This window comes from Ambystoma mexicanum, chromosome 2p (assembly GCF_040938575.1).
Source record: "Ambystoma mexicanum isolate Mex_15411 chromosome 2p, UKY_AmexF1_1, whole genome shotgun sequence".
Classification (NCBI taxonomy): domain Eukaryota; kingdom Metazoa; phylum Chordata; class Amphibia; order Caudata; family Ambystomatidae; genus Ambystoma; species Ambystoma mexicanum.
Genome location: NC_090923.1, coordinates 1052673225 through 1052693270, shown reverse-complemented (window position 1 = coordinate 1052693270; position 20046 = coordinate 1052673225).

Genomic DNA, 20046 nt, shown 5'->3' with positions numbered 1-20046 from the left:
CATACACGTCAGGGTGTAGCCATTTCCCTTCAACTATGTCCACCCAACACCCGTCATCATCAAGTTTCCCCAAGCCTTCAGCCCACCTCTTGGATTCTTCTAATGTGGCATCAGCTTGGATATCCCGTACAGACCCAACACCCTCGTCCATTGCATAGGCATTTACAGTCTCCCTTGAAACATACATCTCCGTACGGAGATCGGTAGCAGTTTGTCTAGCTATCTGATCAGCGAAAGCATTCCCTTTTCCTATGTCATCTGTAATCTTTCGATGTGCTGCACATATCATAACGGCTAACTGAGTAGGGAGGGCAAGCGCTGAGAGTAGTTGTACTATTAGGGAGCCATGTTGGATCTTAGTGCCGTGTGAAGTTAAGAACCCTCTCTCTGACCAAAGTCTCCCAAAGTTGTGAACCACCCCAAAGGAATACTGACTATCAGTATATATGTTTACTACAAGCCCTTTGGAAAGTTCACAAGCTCGGGTCAATGCTATAATCTCTGCGATCTGCGCAGAGTTATGCGTGATTCTCTTGGTTTCTACAACCGTGCTTAATGTGGTGATTGCATAAGCAGCTGTGGATGTACCATCCGGAAGTTTAAAACAGGAGCCATCACAAAACAGCTCTCCTTGCGAATTATCCAAAGGAGTGTTTTTCAAATCAATTCTACCCTTTGTCTCTTGTTCGGTAATATACAGACAGTCATGTGGCTCTTCATCGCCGCAAGTAGTATCTTGTGGGAAAGGTAAGAGTTCAGACGGATTAAGAACACAACACCTCTTAATTTGGATGTGAGAAGCAAACAAGATCAATTTATATCTCGTCAACCGTGCGGAAGTGAGGTGTTGCGTTTGGGTTTGGTTCAGTAGAAAATTTACAGAGTGAGGGGCACCATCAGGGTTAGGTCATGGCCTAGGACCATTCCCTCACTCTGTTTTACAGATGCAGCAGCAGCAGCGACAGCTCGCAAACATCCTGGTAAAGAGCATGCTACAGGATCAAGGGCGGAAGAAAAGTAACCGCACGGCCTATTCTTCCCTCCATGCTCCTGCGTTAATATAGCCAAAGCACATCCACCACATTCATGTACAAACAACACAAAGGCCTTTTCATAGTTTGGTGTGCCCAAAACTGGTCCAGAGCATAATGTAGTCTTGAGCAAGTCAAACGATTGCTGGTGTTCCGCGTTCCATGGCAATGGCGAAGAAATGCCCTTCTTTGTCAAAGCCAACATCGGTTTGATCACTAGTGAAAAAATCGGGATCCACAACCTACAGTAAGAAGCCATACCTATAAAGGCTCTAACTTCCTTTTGTGTATTTGGGACAGACATGCCAGAAATGTGTTTTATACGTTCAGGTGTCAATCTTCTTCCCTCCTTTGACAGGAGATAGCCTAAATAGGCGACCTCCTGGCAACAATGTTGAAACTTTTTAAGCAAAGCTTTTTTTTTTTTTAACATTTTATGAAAACTTTTATTGTTACAGAAATGTGTACAGCTTAATCCTTCTTGGCAGCAGCCTTTCTCATTGCAGACAGGACGTTGCTGAGCTCTTCTCTCTTTCGCTTGACACGAATATGAGCACCAATCCTTTTCTTGATAAATTTCAGAGCACGCTTGTCTTTGGATACTTTGAGCAACTCCATAGCATGCCTTTCATAAGGGGCAAAGCCACACACTTCACGAATCATGTCCCTGACAAACTTGGTGTGCTTCGTCAAGCGCCCTCTCCTGCGGCACTGCCTGGGCTTGTAAACAGTCTTTCCTTCCGGTGTGTCCGCCATCACGGATAGCAGAAATGGCGATCAGATATCCCATGGCCGTTGGCCTCAACAAAGGCCACTAGGTTACCAAGCAAAGCTTTGTGACCATGCTCAGCTAGATGAATAAGCAATAACACAGTGCCCTCCTTACAGGCGCTCTCAGAATCAACAGCTAAAAGCAAGTCATCAGCATACTGAAGCAATGTACAAGTAGAGGGCAATTCAAGGGAATCGAGCTGTTCTTTCAAAGCCCTACTATAGAGGCTAGGACTCTCTGTGTACCCTTGAGGTGCACGAGTAAATGTGAACGAGCGTCCCCCTAAGGTGAACGCGAACAAGGATCTACTATCCTTGTGTATAGGAATACTAAATAAAGCATTCTTTAGATCCACAACACTAAAGTAAGTAGCTGTAGCTGGAATCATGGTTAATATTGTCCTCACATCAGGCATAATTGGAAATTGCGAGCAACGACTTTATTAATGGCACGTAAATCAATTATGAAACGGAATGGAATGGCATTATCGCCTTTCTTGTACACGGGTAAAATCTGACTGTTGCACAACTTCCTGAAATTTCCTCAATCACCCCGCGATGCACAAAATCAGAAACAATGCATTTCAAAGCTTGCTCGCCCTCAACTGAAATCTTATACTGGGGAATGCGTGGCAGCTCAATTCCATGTTTCAAAACTATCTTAACAGGCTCAATCTGTAAAACACCGGCATCGTTGTCGTCAACAGCCCATACGTTCTCTAGTACATCAATGAATTTTGGCGGCAAAGGTCTAGTCAAGAATTGCGAGACAGAAAATTGCTGTGGTGAAATCGTTAAGCGCACTCCATCAGAAGAACAATAAATCACTGCATTTAATTCATTTAACAGGTTCAACCCCAGCAAATTCTCTCCACAATTCGAAGTCAACAGAAATGGACAGTGGTCCGTGAAGGGACCCAAAGAAATGTGTACCGGCGAAGAAACCGGACAAACAACTGGCGTGCCAGAAAACCCTACAGAAACATTGGTTTGCCCTGACAGTGGAATGTTTGGAACCCGTGAAGGATCAATGGAACACTTCTGTGCTCCAGTATCTATCAAAAACTGATGTTTCCTATTTCCCACCACTATTTCAACGTAGGGACCTTTCTGATTGACCCTGCTTCGGGCAATCCTAATGAAACAGAATATCATCAAAAGGAAGCTCTTCAGATAAATATACAGCAGAAGGATGATCAAATATGTTCCTAGTGTCTGCACTCGAAGTCTGATTATCCTGTGAAAAAGGTTGCTGAGGATCCTGTGCAAACTGACCTCTACCAGGGCCCCCTACACCCGGGCAACCTCTGGATCGTCTACCCATATTCCCAAATGTGTTATTCGACCTCTGTCGAAGGACGGGGCATTGTGCACGCCAATGACCCTCTTGTCCACAATAAGCACACTGGTTAATGTTCACAGGACCCAAGGGCACATTCCCTTGTGGAACATACTGACCTCTAATCTGCGAACTACCTCCTCTGGGGCCTCTAACAATTTGCTCTAATAGTACTTTAGTCTTTAATCACCTTTTCATTTTTCAACTCTATCTTTTTCATTATTGACACGATTCTCGTAGTACTGAGCCATGTGCAGTACTTCTGATTGGGACTTCGCCTGCCAAGCGCTCTCAGAAGACATAATTTGTCACTGGATGTCAGGCAGCAATCCACGCACAAATTTGTCCACAAATAACCTTTTCCCAGACTCTGTGCCAAAGTCTTGTCCGCTGAAATCCGAGAATACCTGTTCGCACTGATTAAAGAACTCGGTAGCACCCTCAGACTTCCCTTGGACACAGGCTGTAAATTTGTCCCAAATAATTCTTTTCTCCGGGATTATGGTTTTTAATTTTGTAATGATTCTATCAGGCAAGGTTAGTATCACCTGGGGTGGTCTTTCACCAGCTGGCCTTTCTCCATCAAATCTAGTTATATTCGCCCATGTATCTCCCAACCCTGGCACATCGTCTATAGTCCTAACTTGTTTCCACAAATCTACGGGCAGGAGTAGAGGAAATAACAAATCAATATCGCCTAAGGTGAACACTAAGGACTGCAAGAGGGACTCTATTTCTTTATAGAATCCTGTCGGATTTTTCCTAATATCAGGAATAGATTGTCTAATAGTATTCACTTCTTGTCTTGAGAACGGGACGTGAACAAACTGTGATATATAATGTGCAGGAATGTTCACAGCGACTATACCCTGTGCAGCATCGGCCGCAATCTCAACCTTCGGTACAAGTGTCAGAGGAACCTCTCTCATAGGCAACTGAGAAGTAGGTGACTCCGAACGCTTACTAAGCAACAGAGCTAAGTCGAGCGCTAAAGCAGTCGAAGAAGTGTCAAGTGAAAAAGCTCTCTTATAAATACTCAATAACTCTGTGGGACAACTAATCTTTCTTTTTACACAATCATCCTGGAGGTACTCTATCATTACCTGTATCACTTTCCTCTGCATTTCTGGCGTGTACTGGGCCTCATTAGGACCCAGGTGTTAAGGGGTTAACGGTGCCGTAAAAGGCTGCGGTGCCGTTAACCCCTTAACGCCTTACTACAAGGTCTCTTTGCGGCTCCCGACCTGAATGGCTGGTCTGGACCAGCCGTTAAAGTAGGGACCCGCAAAGGGACGTTCATGGCAATTACGGTACCGCAATTTGCGGTAATGTAATTGCCGCCTACCCCATTCCCATTGAGCCCTATGGGGCAAAAATGGGAATGGGGGACGGCCATGGAGAAAGGGGGAATTACCGCCCCGCCAACCTTGGAATGGGGTGGTAATTCCCCCTTTCTCCATGGCGGACTCCGGCATGGACCATGGTGCTAATAGCACCATAGTTTAGCGCCAGAGTCCTTTTGAGGGCCACTGACTATATGTGTCATATACCTCAACTGGAGTTATCAATATATCTGAAATCCATCTAAGCTCATGCTTCGTACAAATTCGTGCTTCCTCAGATATCGATTTTCGACAAGGAAGGAACCGTTTCTGTACATACATACTTTCCTCCTCGTCATCCTCATTCTGTCACCTTTCCAACTCCTTTCTATACTCAAATAACCTCTCGACATGCTCATTTACTTTCTCCACAGTGTCTCTTGAAAACGCTAAAGTATTTAGATCACTTAACCCTTGTGGGAGATCTATTTTATTTAATTTGCCCCACATTACACATAAATGAATCCCTAAACCTTCAATAAAAACATTTTTCTCAGGAAAATTATTCATTTTATAAAGTGTGGCAAAAACATTAGCTTGATCATCCCTCTCCATACAATGTTTAGCCCATGCAATCAACTCACGTTTCTTCTCTGGTGGTACAGTATTGCGAGTGACAACCTTCGACCCCACACCTTGATCGACTACAAGCGGCACAGGACCACTTGGCAGAGAGGGAGCAGGCAAATTCAATGGATATACTGTTACTGTTGCAATAGGAAATTGTGGAGGAATAGGTGGAGGAACAGTAACTGGTGGAAGAGGAACATTAGGAGGAGCAGGAACAACAGGAACAACAGCAGGTAGAGCAGGAATAGCAGCAGGAAGAGGCAAAGCAGCAGGAAGAGCAACATACGGAGGCGGCGCAGAGGCACCAGGCCTTCGTTCATTTAACAATTTGTCTATGAATTCGTCGGAAACACGAAGGTCTTTAGAAGGATACATTTTCTGTATTCCAAGTGAGAAAGCCCTATCCATATTCCTAGACGATTCAGAATGTTTATCTTGGTCATACAATAATGCTTTTTCGGCGTTCGTCTTATGACGGCGCGCATGTTTTTCTCTACTTTTAAGTTGCTGCAACGCTTCTTTTTCCAATTCTTCAAAACATCAAATGCTGCAGGTCTAGCCTTTTTCTTTAATAGAATTGACTCTAAATACTCAATACGAGGGATTTCAAAACTACTATTGATTGGCCACTGAAGTTCGGAGGCATGTCTGGTTTGTCTGTGCCAAATATCATTAAACACTATACTTCCAATGCCATGCTTACAGTACATAGTACACGCCGGCGACCCCTCCTGTGGTGCGGGACGGCTGAATTCCAAAGATTGTCTATCGCTGCGGAACAACGCCCTGAAGCAGGTAGACAATTTCCCAGGCATATCAAGTTATTGGTGTTACCTGGTCAATAATTGTGTCTGCAGATACAATACGCCAAAATCAAATTATCAGGATTATTTAAGAGTTGGGTCACGACTCACTTGATCGATTTCCTAAGGAGGTCCAATCAGATTTCAAAGAATCTTACCTAACTAATCTTACCTCGTGTGTGGTGATTTCGGCAAATCTGCCCGCTTCGATAAGTGGACCCTCATCAAGATGCCGTTCTCGGACCACAAGCTAATCGTCCAGGGATCGGGTCATGCAGCGCTGCTGAGGTGTCGCGTCTCGTTCAGTGGGGCCCCTTTTTGTCACACCGTCTGATCCCGGTCCGATAGCGAGGGTCAACCTTCGATAATACGGCATCAATCTTGAGGGTCCCTATTCGGGCGCCAACTGTGAAAACAAAATCAAAATATCGAGGCTGAGTACCCCAAAAGGAAATACACCGAACACGGATTACAAAGGAACATACGAAGATCTTTAATTTATACTGAATCAGTTACAAAGAACAAAGCAAAATCAGATAGCTATCGGCCCTCAGTACAACACAGCGAACTCCAGCGTGGTTCGATGTATTCAGTGAGAGACGCTGTACATTACAATTCGTTGCTCTTTTATACCATTTGCGAACACGATGTCCAACCCTACTTCGGGTTAATATTCCTCTAACACATTACTGATCTAGGGTTCATGCCGAGTTTGCATATCCACATGTAACTAGTTTGCCGTTAATACATACGTCAACAAGCCTATTCGGCAACTGTGTGTTTTGGGATTTCCCATGCAGGTCTTCTCAAACATTAATACAATGTAGTTAACGAAGTGTTCTTAGTTCAGTATTTGAATACATTGTTCTTAACATTTGCTCGCGGGTTAGTTTCATTGACGCGAGTAATCCTTTACACACAGGTCAGTGAAGGACAAGGTCTCAGTTCACGACCTCAACAAGTGGCCTGCAGGCAAGTTACATATTAATTACACACAGAGGTCAAGACGGCCATGTTGTATTTTGGAATGACATCGTCCACCATATTAACTCACAGGTTGACTTTACAAAGCGATCCTAAAATGGCGGATTGACCTAAAATGGCGGCTTAAAATGATTTTAAGGTCAGGACCTTGCAACACGGATTTATCTTCGCAAGTGACTTACAAGCAGCTTGCCGTAGGCCAATATACATATATTCATTGCAATAGGAGGCACGATATAATTTCTCATTTGACAACAGGATGGTTGTCTATTTTTCTTTTTGTTTAAAATGATATGGTTCAAATATTAAACCTTTCATCTTTAGTACATACGATAATTGGTTTTGGAAAACAAAATAAAAAACAGATAATTCATCTCTTTCTTTTTTTGCTGGATTCTTCTACAATCATGTTTAGAAAATGAAGAATAGTGAAGATTTCCTTCTTTGTTCGACCATGAAGAAATTTGGCCCATCGGTCTTCGATTGGAAGTTGGGTTGCTGAGGATAGATACATGTCTCTGACACACAGGTTTGTGTCAATCAATGCTGGGCAGGAAATGATGATATGCTGTAGAGATTCAAGCTCATTTTCTTGTTTACAGAATATGCAGAAGGCTGTGTCTTTTGATACAAGTTTCCTAGCTGACAGTAGTTCTCTAGTTGGTATCAAATTTAGCCAGAAGCATAGAAAAGTGTCTCTGACTTGAGCAGATGGGCAGTGTTGTAAATATGATGGGAGGCAGTTTAGGGGGTGCATCAAATTTGCATTCCTGGTTGAGTTTGAATTTCATTTTGGCATCTATCATCGCTATCCAATTGTTTTGGGCAATTTCTTTTGTTGCTTTTTCCGGGCGGAGAGTTAGCAATTCTGTTGAAATATTTGCCGAAATTCTGGTGGCATCCATATGTTTTTTCCAAGTCATCAGAATAGTTGCTTGTATTGAAGATTCTTTTCCTTGGAATATATGTAGAGCAGTAGTATGGAGATCTGTGGTAATTTGTGGTAAACCCTGTTTGTCTTGTTGCGAATATTTGATTCGGCCCAGGTGTTTAATTTATCCAGACAGATATTAGCAAACATTTTTCCTAGAGGGTCTAGAAGGGCGATGGGTCTATAGTTACATGGATCTTTTGTATTGCCTTTTTTGTAGATTGGCAGCAAGACGGCTTTTTAGCATGATGGTGGAATGGTCTTGGTTTTGGATTGTCCTAAAGATTTGAGAGCAGATGTCTACCCAAGTGGTTTTACTCGCTTTGATGACTTCATTTGAGAGCCCATCGGGGCCAGACGCCCGTGAGGGGTTCAAATTGGTAATCGCTCTCTCAATGTCTTCAGTCTGCCAAGTGAAGGACCAGGGGTTTTGTTGTTGGTGTCTATCTTTATTCTCAGCATTACTGGTACTCTTATAGAGGTTCAGGAAATGTGTTTTCCATCCCTGTTTGTCTACGTCTATTGGCATTTTGTCTGTTCATGTTGGTAGGGGTTCAGTAGTTTCCACAGATCTCTTGTATTACGTTTGCTTAGCGCGTACAGCATTTTCTCAGCATTATTTTGACTCTGCTGTGCTTTATTGGTCTTCATCCAATTTTTATACTGTTGTTTGAGTAATCTTATTTTGGTATGCAGTAATAAAATCACAGCAAAAATGACGTCTTTACAAAAAAAGTGGCAAAAATGCAGTGGTTTGACCCGGTAAAGGTGTACCCCATTATACCATTTAAGGGGAGCAGGGGTTGCGGGGGTGTCCCCTGCATCCTTTACATGTATTGCAGCAGCAAAACCACTGCCTTTTTGCCACGATTATTTGTGTAAACAGCCATTTTTGCCGCAAATTTAACACATGCAACCCTTATTTTTCCATAATTTATTTGCTGCAGTCGCTGTATCTTTTTAACTGCGCCTCTCAATTCCCTTTTCTTGTTCCAATTATGCTTGAGTAGGCATGTGTATGAGAGTGGTTCTTCTGGTTTCCAGATGTACTGGAGCGCTTGAACGCATTCAGTAGTTGTGGATAATTCAGCCGCCGCGAGTCTGACAGGGAGGTAGTATTGAATAGGTCAGACAATTTTCTCAGATCATCATGAGAGATTTTCACCCTATTCAAGACTGAGTTTAGTGTTAATTCAAGAAGCTTAAGCTTTTCCTTTCCAGGGGTTAGACTGAGTTTAGTGTTAATTCAAGAAGCTTAAGCTTTTCCTTTCCAGGGGTTATGCATTTGCCACAAAATTGTCAGAATGGTGTGGTCGCTGTTGTCAGATTTTACGTTTTCAACTTCTAGAAGTTTTTAGTGAATCTGTTTAGATAGAAAAATATAGTCAATAATGGCACCGAGGAGCCTCGGGTCCATGTATGCAATGGTTTGTTTGTGACTTTATCTAATAAATGCACTACAGAGAGGCCTCTGGTTGACATTTCTTTGAGCCAATGTTGTGCCTGTGTAGACACATTTTTTGCTAGCAGCATTCCTACACGATTATACACGTGCAAGTTCAGATCCTGCATAGTACTATGTAAATCTTTGGGCCTCTTAGGGCGATTTCTTGAATACCAGTACATAGTTTGTCGATGTATGTTTCATCTGCGATGGCCATCAGGTTCCAATAGTTATTAACTATGCTGAATAGTTCAGATTTGTTGTCCAAAAGGACCTTGGTTAGACTAAGTACAGTAAATTGGATCCATTCTTTTATATTAGTTGATTCCACAATTGTGAGGTTGCCGTTCACTTTGATTAGGGTTAGCAGGCCTGCAGATGGACGTCCATTTTTACTCTTTATCTGTCATGCGCCCCTTCTATGTGAGGGTATGGGACCGATGGCGACGCAGCCGCCATAGAATTGCTCCACTATGTTGTGCCGCAGCATTTACAGCGGTCTAGTCTTTCCTTCTGTCATGGCCGCCACTGCCGGCTTTTCAGCAGTTCTCTGCTGGCAGCGGACGCGTTGCAACTGTGTGACTTCCTCCTTCGTTGCCAGCGCTCCCGTGAGTTTTCCTCTTGGCTCTGTTGAGCCCTTCTCTCTGGCGCCCTTCGCCTTGCCTTTTTTCCCTTTTCTGCATCTCCTATGCTACTCCCTCCTTTCGGGGTTTCCTGTTACCTCTTGGCTTCATCCTGCCTTGTCCACGATCTCTGGCTTCCCTGGCCTCTTCTTACTTACCTGGATTTCTGCTCATTCCTCCTCTCTCGTCTCCCCCTTCAAGATTACGGAGTGGAGCCGTTCTGTTTGTGTATTGACAGCTTACCTGTTTATCCGGAAGAGCATCACTGGCACACCAAGTGTACTTTGTTTTTTTTTTGCCTTTGCGGCTTTTTCCGCTTCTGGCTGCTGCGGATCCGGGGCCCCTGGTTTCCGGATATTTTTCCAGTAACCATTCTGGCATCGTTCGGCGGTCGGCCATACCTGCATAAAAAGAAATCAGCAGTGAGAGAAAAGAAGAAGAAGAAAGCATCTCCCACTTTATCTTCAGGTGAGGAAGAGAGTGAGATAAATTATTCAGAGATTGAAATTGACTTACCTGTCATTATCGCAGGTAGCATCATGATTGTGCAGCCATCGCAGATTGGGTGAGTTATGATCCAGGATTCTTGGATACAAATGATGTCATATTGTGTCAAATCATGATTCTGAGCGCTAAAGACATGGCTGTATCCTCACGTGTTCCAGGAACATAGTGGAATTTTGGAGTCAGTTGATTGCAAAGATGGTTATTGAGTAGTATCTGTACTCTCCGAATATACTGTTTATGACCAGTCCATTATCCTCCGTATAAGGTGGTCGTTGTAATCAGATTGCTTTTGATAAGACTTGTAAAGCTCTTGGTGAGTATTTTCTGTAGTCCAGCCATTTCTGTGTGAAGTTTCATCTCTTGTTCTTCTCTGATGATTGTCCATCCGGTTATCTTCTTTGAGCAGGTACATTTTCCTTTCTAGGGTTTTTTCCATTAGGACTTCGTTTTGTGGTTCAACATTTTGTACTTCAAATCCAAGCAAATTTAAGTTGCTCTTTTGTTTGATAATGAACTGTTTTAAGTTGGAAGATAGATGCAAGGAGTAACTGGATTCGATCTAAATGGCTCTCATCCGTAAAGTCTAATGTTAGAATATCTTGTGTGGTGATGTTTTGTAGATTGGGGATAGCTTTGAATAGACGCAAAACATTTGTACGATTAAGAATCAGTTCATCTGCATTAGTTTGTGTTCTTTTCAAGAATACAGTGCAAGAAGTTGTAGTTTTCCGCGGATTAACGAAAGTTGGTTCTGTTATTGCAGCGGTAGGTGTTTTATTTGGCAATGGAAATGGATAGGTATGAGGAGCGTCAGTTCCAGTAAGGGTTGGAAGAGCTTGATCTGGGTCTAAAGTGGAGTTAGATATGGCTTCACATGAGAGAGACATGTGCGATTATTGTCGCAAGTCAGATTGCTCATATTCATCCACAATCATGAGTGAAGTGTCGCTTGGCTGTATCTGCGTTTCTTCTGAGATGTCGAGTTCTTCGTCGAAGTAACATATCTAGCTCTGCATCCTCAGTTAGTTCTTCAATCTGCACATTTCCCTGTGGCCCTGATGATCTTTTTCCTGACAGATATGACGATTGGGATGGAGGCATAGTTGTTTCTGGTTTATTTTTCACAGGTGGCTTTTGTGATGGTAGTTTGGGCATCGTCAAATTTCTGAGAAAGGCCCGAGAGCCGACTTGCTTTTTTGGCTTTGGTTTTGGTTTGGCCTTTTACATTTGTCACAGGAGGCATGAAGATTGCATAGTTACTTGCCAAAGGATTAAGTTTGTTTTCATTGTTTTTGGTTTGAGGATTCGAGTGCTTTGGACAATCAATAGGGTTTGAATCCATGGTTGACTGCGAGTTACTGGTGGGGTTTGCAGAGTTTGTACCTTTATTTCCTGTACCTTTGTTCATTTGGGTATGACCATGTTGTGTCTCCGTAGATAGCTGGATGTTTGATCAATTAAGAAGTCATCATAGTTATTAAGGCTGTAGTAAGCTGTGTATTGTCAGCTCGATCATTTCTGGCAATATCTGAGAGACGCGATTGCCACATTTTGCTTGTTTCAGCCTCATAGTCAAACGGTCTTGAATTATGACAACGAAAGATTCAATAAAGATCTGTTTCACATGAATGAGGGCAAGTAGTGTCGCTTGATCTTTGCTCGCCTCCATACATGCCTCTTGCATTTTTAAAAATTGGATCATTGTTTGAGATGTTACTGCAATAAGCATGTTCTGGAGGTCTTGCATGGTAGTCAGAATGGATGGCATATGTCTCTTGAAGGTGACAGGCTGGCTGTCATAGGCATCTGTGGTTTCATGTCATATGGCTCAGTGAACGAGGTTGTTTGTGAGTATGGTGGCATTTGCCCCAGAGGTTTCGCTCTTGGCACTTCTGTATTCGATATGCTCTGAGTAGAGAGGCCATCTACCGGACATGGATGAAGTGTAATTGCTGAGTTACCATGATAGGAATGGCCAAACACTTCTTTTTGCTTTTCCTGATTCGCGAGAAGCGCTTCAATCTCGATCAAATCCAAGGACATCCGAGTAATCCTTGGATTTCGTGGGGCAGAGGCTGAATTTGCTATGTCCTTTGAAAGACACTTGCTTTCATACAGGGATTGCCATTGTCTCTTTGCCTGGGCGGCTTTATCTCACGGTGAAATCGTACGAGTAAATTGTGCATCTGGTGGTGTGCGCCAGAGCGCAAAAGAAGAATTGCTCGTTACTGCTGTCGAAAATCAGCAGGGTTTGATGCATCATGATTCAGAGGATGGAGTGGTGAATGTCTCTCGAGCTTCGTGGACTTTGTCATCTTATCCTGTTGGAGTTTGGCGTTTTCCTTTTGTTTTTCTTGATTTTCTGGACTTTCATTTTTGTGTGGAGAAGTAGACTTCATATTCAGGCTTGAGCTGTCATATTGAGGGTATCTATCTGGCATGTGACAGCTGACTGGTGATAGTGCCTTATTCGACGCAGTAAGTGGCTTTTTGTGTGGAGTTTCACTATTTGTGTCTTCATTGTCGACTCTAGGCGGCAAACATAGCCTTTCTCGCAATTCTAGGGAGGGAAGTGAACCTTCTTTAGGTTCATCATTATTTGAGTGGTTCTTTGGCGATTGGTTTAGTTTCTCTTGTGCGGCAGCTAGTTCACCTTCAGCATGGTCACTTCCATGAGAGGTAGGGCACTGTGGCAATAGTGGGGTAGATAAGGGACTTCTTTGTAGGTCCTCTTTCTGGGAGGCATTAATGTCTTTGTCCTCTTTTTTATTAGCACTCAGAGTTTTTCCTTGTGGTTTTTTTTGTAGGATAGTGGTAGGCAGCGCTTTGGAGCGCTGTCTTGTATGCGGACCATTTTTGGGGCCATTTTGTGTGCTTTGCGCAGAGCCTTCTTCCATCGAAACTGATGCAAAGATTCATGGCTCCCGAGAATTAGCACTATGACCACAGAGTCGCTGGTTCTTTGCGCAGTCTAGGTTTTTGGAATGCTTCAGAGTTTCCGTTGGGTCCTGTCTATCTGGGAGGATAGGTTTGACAAGGACCGTGTGTGATGTACTATGGACCGCTAAGCAATCCGTGCCTCTGAGTCAAAGGCTAAAGCCGCAAGTCCTCAGAGCCAGTGTTATTGGGAAGTGCGTGTGTACAATGGGAGCGTTTCTCATGTCAGACTCCGCATACCACCTGGTATGGTCTTAGAAGTGTAGGCAGAGGCAAGAGTCTCTAGATGGTTGCAAGGCGTGTTGCGATCTGAGGCAGGAGGTAGATCGCCGAGCTAGATGAAATGGTTGACTAGGGTAAGTAATTAACTATGTAGAGCCACAGATCAAAGGGTGGGATCAACTCTCACCCCGCAGTCCCCAGGTATGAATTTAACCTGGATTGATATGATTATGGCTTCAAAGTTGCTGTTCGATCTAGCGTGTTGATAAAATGAATGGAACGCTGCAATATTTGAAGGCTGCAGCCCGCCACAAGAGTGACTAAAGTAGGAGATGTGAAGTCAGCTGTGAAAGACTATTGTGGCGGTTGGCTTGCAAATCGGGGTATAGTACAAAGATACAAGTCCGTCACCGAAATTGCGGGATCTTACCTGACTTTGCAGCCGAACAGTGAGTACCAAAAGCGCCCTTCACTAGCTTAACGCTGCAAGGGTCTCGCCTACCAACTCTTATGGTTCCACTTCCTCGAAGGGGCGGGGCTACAACAGAGCTACAGCTCTTAAGGCAATAGGAGTAGGGGAGCAGGGATCAGCCTTCTCACGGTGAGCAATCCAGCAATACAGCTAAGATAGACAGCCAAAAGCACCCTTCACTGGTTCCGGCTTAATGGTTCGTCTCTTAAGGTCAAAAGGAGGGCATTCCAAGTTTTGGTAGCAAGGACAGGGAAGCTAGCCCTTCCTGCTCGTTGTTGCCTGAAGCGATGAATCTTAACGCACTGCCTCATGGCTGATCTGATGGGGCGTGTAGATGTGTGGCATGAAAAGGTGTCAGACAGGTAGGTAGGGGCTTGGTTGGAAAGGCACTTGTGAGTGAGGGACAGTGTTTTGTAGGTTATTCTTTGGTTAATGTTGAGCTATTTTAGTGAGTGTCCAGTTTCCGAGATGTGAAGATTCCTAGGGATGTTTAGAGCTGCTCGAATGGTGTTATTTTGCAGAACTTGAATTTTATTGCGGTTTTGTTGAGAAGTGCCAAAGTATAGGGCATTACAATAATCCAGTTTAGAGAGGACTTAGGCTCTAGCTATTGTAATGCAGTTCGCGGCGTATAGGTATGGGCGGAACCTTACAGGTATAGGCGGAAGAGGAGGCCAGGGTGTTAGTTTGTCTAGTTAGTGTTAATGCCGAATCAAGGTAAATTCCTAAAGTTTTTACCACATTGGCTACTTTGATTGTATTATGGTCAATGTTGAATGAGGAAAATAGTGCATCTAGGTTATTCCGCTTAGCAGGAGAGCCCAGGAGGAGCATCTCTGTCTTATCATCGTTAAGACAGAGCCCGTGCTTCGCCATCCAAGCTTGTATGGTGAGATAAATGTTGTTGAGTGCCCCACTATCCACAATGTAATCACCAGTGATGGGGATGAGTTTCTGGGTGCCGTCAGCATAGTTGGTGTAAGTGACGCCCAGATAGTCAAGCTCATCAAAAAGTGGTTTGGTAAATACATTGTAAAGAGTAGGAGACACACAAGATCCTTGGGGCACCCCACAAGTGACAGGAGTAGGTGAGGCGGAGGCAGAAGGTGCAAATGCGCTCATAGATCTATTATTGAGGAAGGATTCAATCCAAGCATTGGCCTGATCTGAAAAGTGGGCAGCTTTAGAAAGGTGTTTACATAGAATTTTATGATTCACCAAGACGAAGGCCGCTGATAAGTCAAGTAAAAGAAGCAGAGCCAGGTTGCCTTTGTCTTTCAGAGACTGGATTTGAGTTTTGAGGTGGATAAGGGCAGTTTCGGGTCCATGTCTAAGTCTAAATCCTGATTGTACTCTCCTATCCTCTCAGTATTAGTAAATTATTGGATTCTAGGTGATGTTGCATTTGCTAATATGCAGCACGGTCAAGTATTTTTAACAGAAAAGGGACCGTTGTGATCAGTCTGTAATTAGCTGGATTGGTAGGGTCAAGTGAGGTGTCTTTAGGAGCGGGATTACCCAGGCATCCTTCCGATTGTTAGGTACTATGCTAGATTTGAAAGAGGCATTGATAACTCTAGTGATAAAAGTGGCTAGTTCCTTAACAGCTTCTTTGACAAGAGGAGCAGGGGAAGCATCTCCCTTACAATTAGACGGTTTAAGTTTCAGTATAATGGTTTCAACCTCTTTGATGGATAACGGTGGGAAATTAAATTGAGGTTGAGTATTATTGCTAGTGGCGTGTGGGTTCATGTCAGAATCGGAAACTACCACCCCCGAAGGCTCCTCACCTGACTCCTTGGAGGAATCCTCCTTGGTAGATGTCTTTGGTCTTCTTCTCCCCTCCTTCTTGATCTCCTGCGGGTCTTCGTCCGTCTTGGTGCTCTTCCTTCCCTTTTTGTCCTTCTTGCGCTGTAGAGATAGGGACGAGCTCCGCTTGAGGCCACCCTGACAGTGGTAGGAACAAGCTGTCAGGTGGACCCAGGGGAGCCAGTCCCGTAACGTCAGGGAAAAAGCCAGTGACGGCAGAAAAAACCCTGTTAGATGGCGAGTCCTTGCTGGCAGGGAGTGTGTCGGAAGTGGAGGGCTGATGTCGAAAAGGATTGGAAGAGAGTCCACTGCAATCCAAGGAAGGCAAAAGCGGAGGCTGTACACGAGCAGTCAGGAGGGATGGTAAGGCTATAATGCAGGTAAGAGTGAGAGAGCGAGAGAGAGAGGAGAATGAGAGCGTGAACAGAAGCGGGAGCGAACAAGGAGGGGAGAGAGAGAAATAGTAGGGAGAGCGAGCGGGAGCAAAAGCGGGTGAACAAGAGTAAAGAATCTAGCAAAAGCGAGAGAGAGAGCAAGGGGGAGCGAAAGCGTATGAACAAGAGTAAGGTATCTAGCGAAAGCGAGAGAGAGCAAGCGGGAGCAAAAGCGTATGAACAAGAGTAAGGTATCTAGCGAAAGCGAGAGAGAGAGCAAGCGGGAGCGAAAGCATATGAACAAGAGTAGGGAATCAAGCACCAGGTAGAGAGAGAGCAAGCTGGAGAGAAGTAGCGGAAGCCGGAGAGAAGTAGCGGAGGGGCGCGAAGGATGGCTTTACAGTACGGAACCCCGTACAAAAGGAAAGAGCCGAGAAACAGGGAAAGCCGAAGCGGGCTGAGTACTAGGTAGAAAAGTATCACAGGACCGAGCTCAAGGAGCGGCACTGCAGGCGGAGTTAGCGAAAGGCTGACAATGCGAGTTGCAACGCACAGCGTTGTGGGCGTGGCTACACTTTAAAGGAAAAGGACCAAAAAGACTAGAACGGTAAGGACCGCAAGGTGCCTAAGTAAGCCTCCATCTTTTCCACAGTGTCCAGGGTCGCGTTGTGACAGTATGCCCCCTTCTCATCTGGGGTTCCCCGGGCTTACCCGGATGAAGGCGGTGAAAAAGACGTAACAAGCGAGGGGCATGGATGTGGCTTCTAGGTTCCCAGGTACGCTCTGCAGTGGAGTACCCCTTCCAATGTACCAGGTACTGAACTGTACCATGTCTGTAGCGAGAATCCACCAGCCTCTCCACCTCGTATTCCTCAGGTTCTGGATTATCGGGAATTGATGAGCGTGGCACTGTCCGACCATGCGGATCTGATAGACAGGCCTTGAGAAGGGACGAGTGGAACACAGGATGGATGCGCTTCATAGTGTGAGGAAGTTTCAGGCGAAAGGCCACCGGATTGATCTGTGCGGAAATGGGGAAAGGCCCAATGAATCTGGCAGAAAACTTCCCTGGGTGTAGCCAGCGTGGCAAGAATTTAGTGGACAACCAAACTTTTGTGCCAACAGTCCATTTGGGGTTTTGAGATCTCTTCCTGTCAGCGTACCTCTTTTGGAGCTCCCTGCTAGTCTCCAAGTTCTTCTTAGCCTCCCCTTGTATACGTCTTAGTTCACTAAGCCTTTGGTCAACCGCAGGGACAGCAGTCGATGGTATTCCGACCAAGGGGATATGCATGGGATGAAAGCCATAGGAGAAAAAGAATGGACTGGTTCCTAGGGAAGAGTGTACTGTATTATTGTAGGCAAATTCCGCCGTGGAGAAAAAAGATTTCCAACTCTCCTGTTCTTGACCACAGAAACAACGAAGGTACTGTTCTAAAGTGGAGTTCAGACGCTCAGTTTGTCCGTTGCTTTGGGGGTGATAACCAGAAGAGAGAGCTCTACTGATTCCCAGAGTCTTGCACAGTGTAGACCAGAAACGAGAAGTGAATTGAGAGCCTCTGTCGGAAACAATAGTTTGGGGTAGACCGTGAAGCCTAACCACATCTCTCAGAAAAACCTCAGCTACTTCTGGAGCCGATGGTAGGCCAGGTAGAGGAGAAAAGTGTGCCATCTTACTCAGGGAATCTACTGTAACCATGATGGCGGTAGAACCCATAGAGAGAGGAAGATCCACAATAAAATCAGTAGAAATGTGTTCCCAAGGACGTGCTGGCAAAGGTCCTTGTTGAAGGAGACCCAAAGGGCGATGCGTAGAGGGCTTACTGGAGGCGCAAATAGGACATGCGGCTACATAAGCCTTTACATCCTTGGCTAAAGTGGGCCACCAGAAATACCTTGATACCAAATTGGTTGTGGCTCCGTGCCCCTTGTGGCCAGCAGAGGGTAGATCGTGACACCAAGACATAGCTTGAATTTGAAGCTCTTTAGACGGAAGGAACAGGGTGTCCTTGTAGAAATACACTGTCCCTCTTTTCTCCAAAGAAGACAGACGGTCGTTGGGTATCTGGGTAGAACTAGTTGTACGTTCAACCTCTTGTAGAAATGAAATGACCGCCCCTGATATCCTTTTCCCCGAAAGAATCTCTTCAGGTTTGTGTCCTTCTACTGGACATTCTTCTCCTAGGCTCCGGGATAAGGCATCAGCAACACGTTCTCCTTCCCTGGAATATACGTGATGTCAAAGTCAAATTGGGAGAAGAAATATGCCCACCTAGCATGTCTGGAATTGCGACACTCCATTTGTTGGAGTACCTTAAGGTTCCTATGATCCGTTCTCACCAGAAATGGATGGGTAGCCCCCTGTAACAGATGTCTCCACACGACACAAGCCTGGCGGATGGCCAACAATTCCCGTTCCAATACCGAGTAGTTTCTTTCACTCGGGGTGAGTGTCCGGGAGTAGTACGCCACCGGGTGTTCGATACCATCCTTAGCAGACTGTAATAAGGCTGCTCCTATGGCACCTCCAGAGGCGTCCGTTTCAACCACAAAAGGAAGGGACTGATTGGGTTGAATGAGGATGGGCGCAGTGGTGAAGGCTTCTTTGAGTACCTGGAAAGCTTGTTCTGCATTTGAGTCCCATAAAAATTCTTGACCCTTCTTTAGTAGATTGGTAATGGGTAGCACGATCTCCGAAATATTTGGGATAAAGCGACTGTAAAAATTTGAGAGACCCAAGAACCTTTGTATATCCTTAGGGCTGCTGGGAGTGGGCCATAGAAGTACCGCCTTCACCTTCTCGGGATCCATCTGAACTCCTTCTTTGGAGAGAATAAAGCCTAGGTAGGGAACAGACGAGGACTCGAAGATGCACTTTTCTGGCTTTAACAATAGATGATTCTCTTGTAGTCTTCTTAACACCTGCTCAACGTGTCTGTGGTGTTCGGCCGGAGAAGAAGAGAAGACAAGAATGTCGTCAAGATAGACTACTACAAAAGAGTATAGCAGGTCTGAGAATATCTTGTCCACAAACCGTTGGAAAACCGCTGGGGCGTTTACCAGTCCGAAGGGCATCACTCGATATTCAAAGTGTCCCAGAGGAGTTCTGAAGGCGGTTTTCCACTCATCTCCCTCCTTGATTCTCAACAAATGATAGGCACCTCGAAGGTCGAGTTTGGTAAAAATGTTAGCCCCTTCAACTGCTTCCAGTATTTCCTTTATAAGAGGCATGGGATATCTGTCTCTTCTAGTTATACAGTTCAAACCTCGATAATCAATACACGGTCTCAATTCGGAGGTCCCTTTCTTGGGTACAAAGAACATAGATGCTCCGGCAGAGGAGCGTGACTCTCTGATGAGACCGTTCTGAAGGTTTGCGTCCAGATATTCCTTAAGGGCCCTTCTTTCTGGGAGAGACATGGGATACATTCGGCCAAAAGGAACGGAAGCACCTAGTTTTAACTCAATGGAGCAGTCTTCAGGCCGATGAGGAGGTAAAGAGCGTGGTAGTTCGTCTTCAAAAAGTTTGGCGTATTGTTGGTAGCAGAGCGGCACCATCTGCACCACTGAGGCGGACTTAGGAGTAGGGATTCCCTTACCAGGAACCAGATTGGTCTGGAGAAGGCAGGAAGAAGTACAGAAAGAAGATGAAAAGCATATAGTGTTGGCTGACCAGTCTATAGTAGGATTATGCCTACATAGCCATGGTATACCCAGTATTAATGGGAAGTGTGCGGCTCTTATCACATCGAAAACAATCTGTTCCTGGTGTTGAAAAAGAAGCATAGTAGCGGGTATGGTTTCTTGTTCAATGGGCCCGGAGGAGAGTGGAGTTCCATCCACTCCTTCT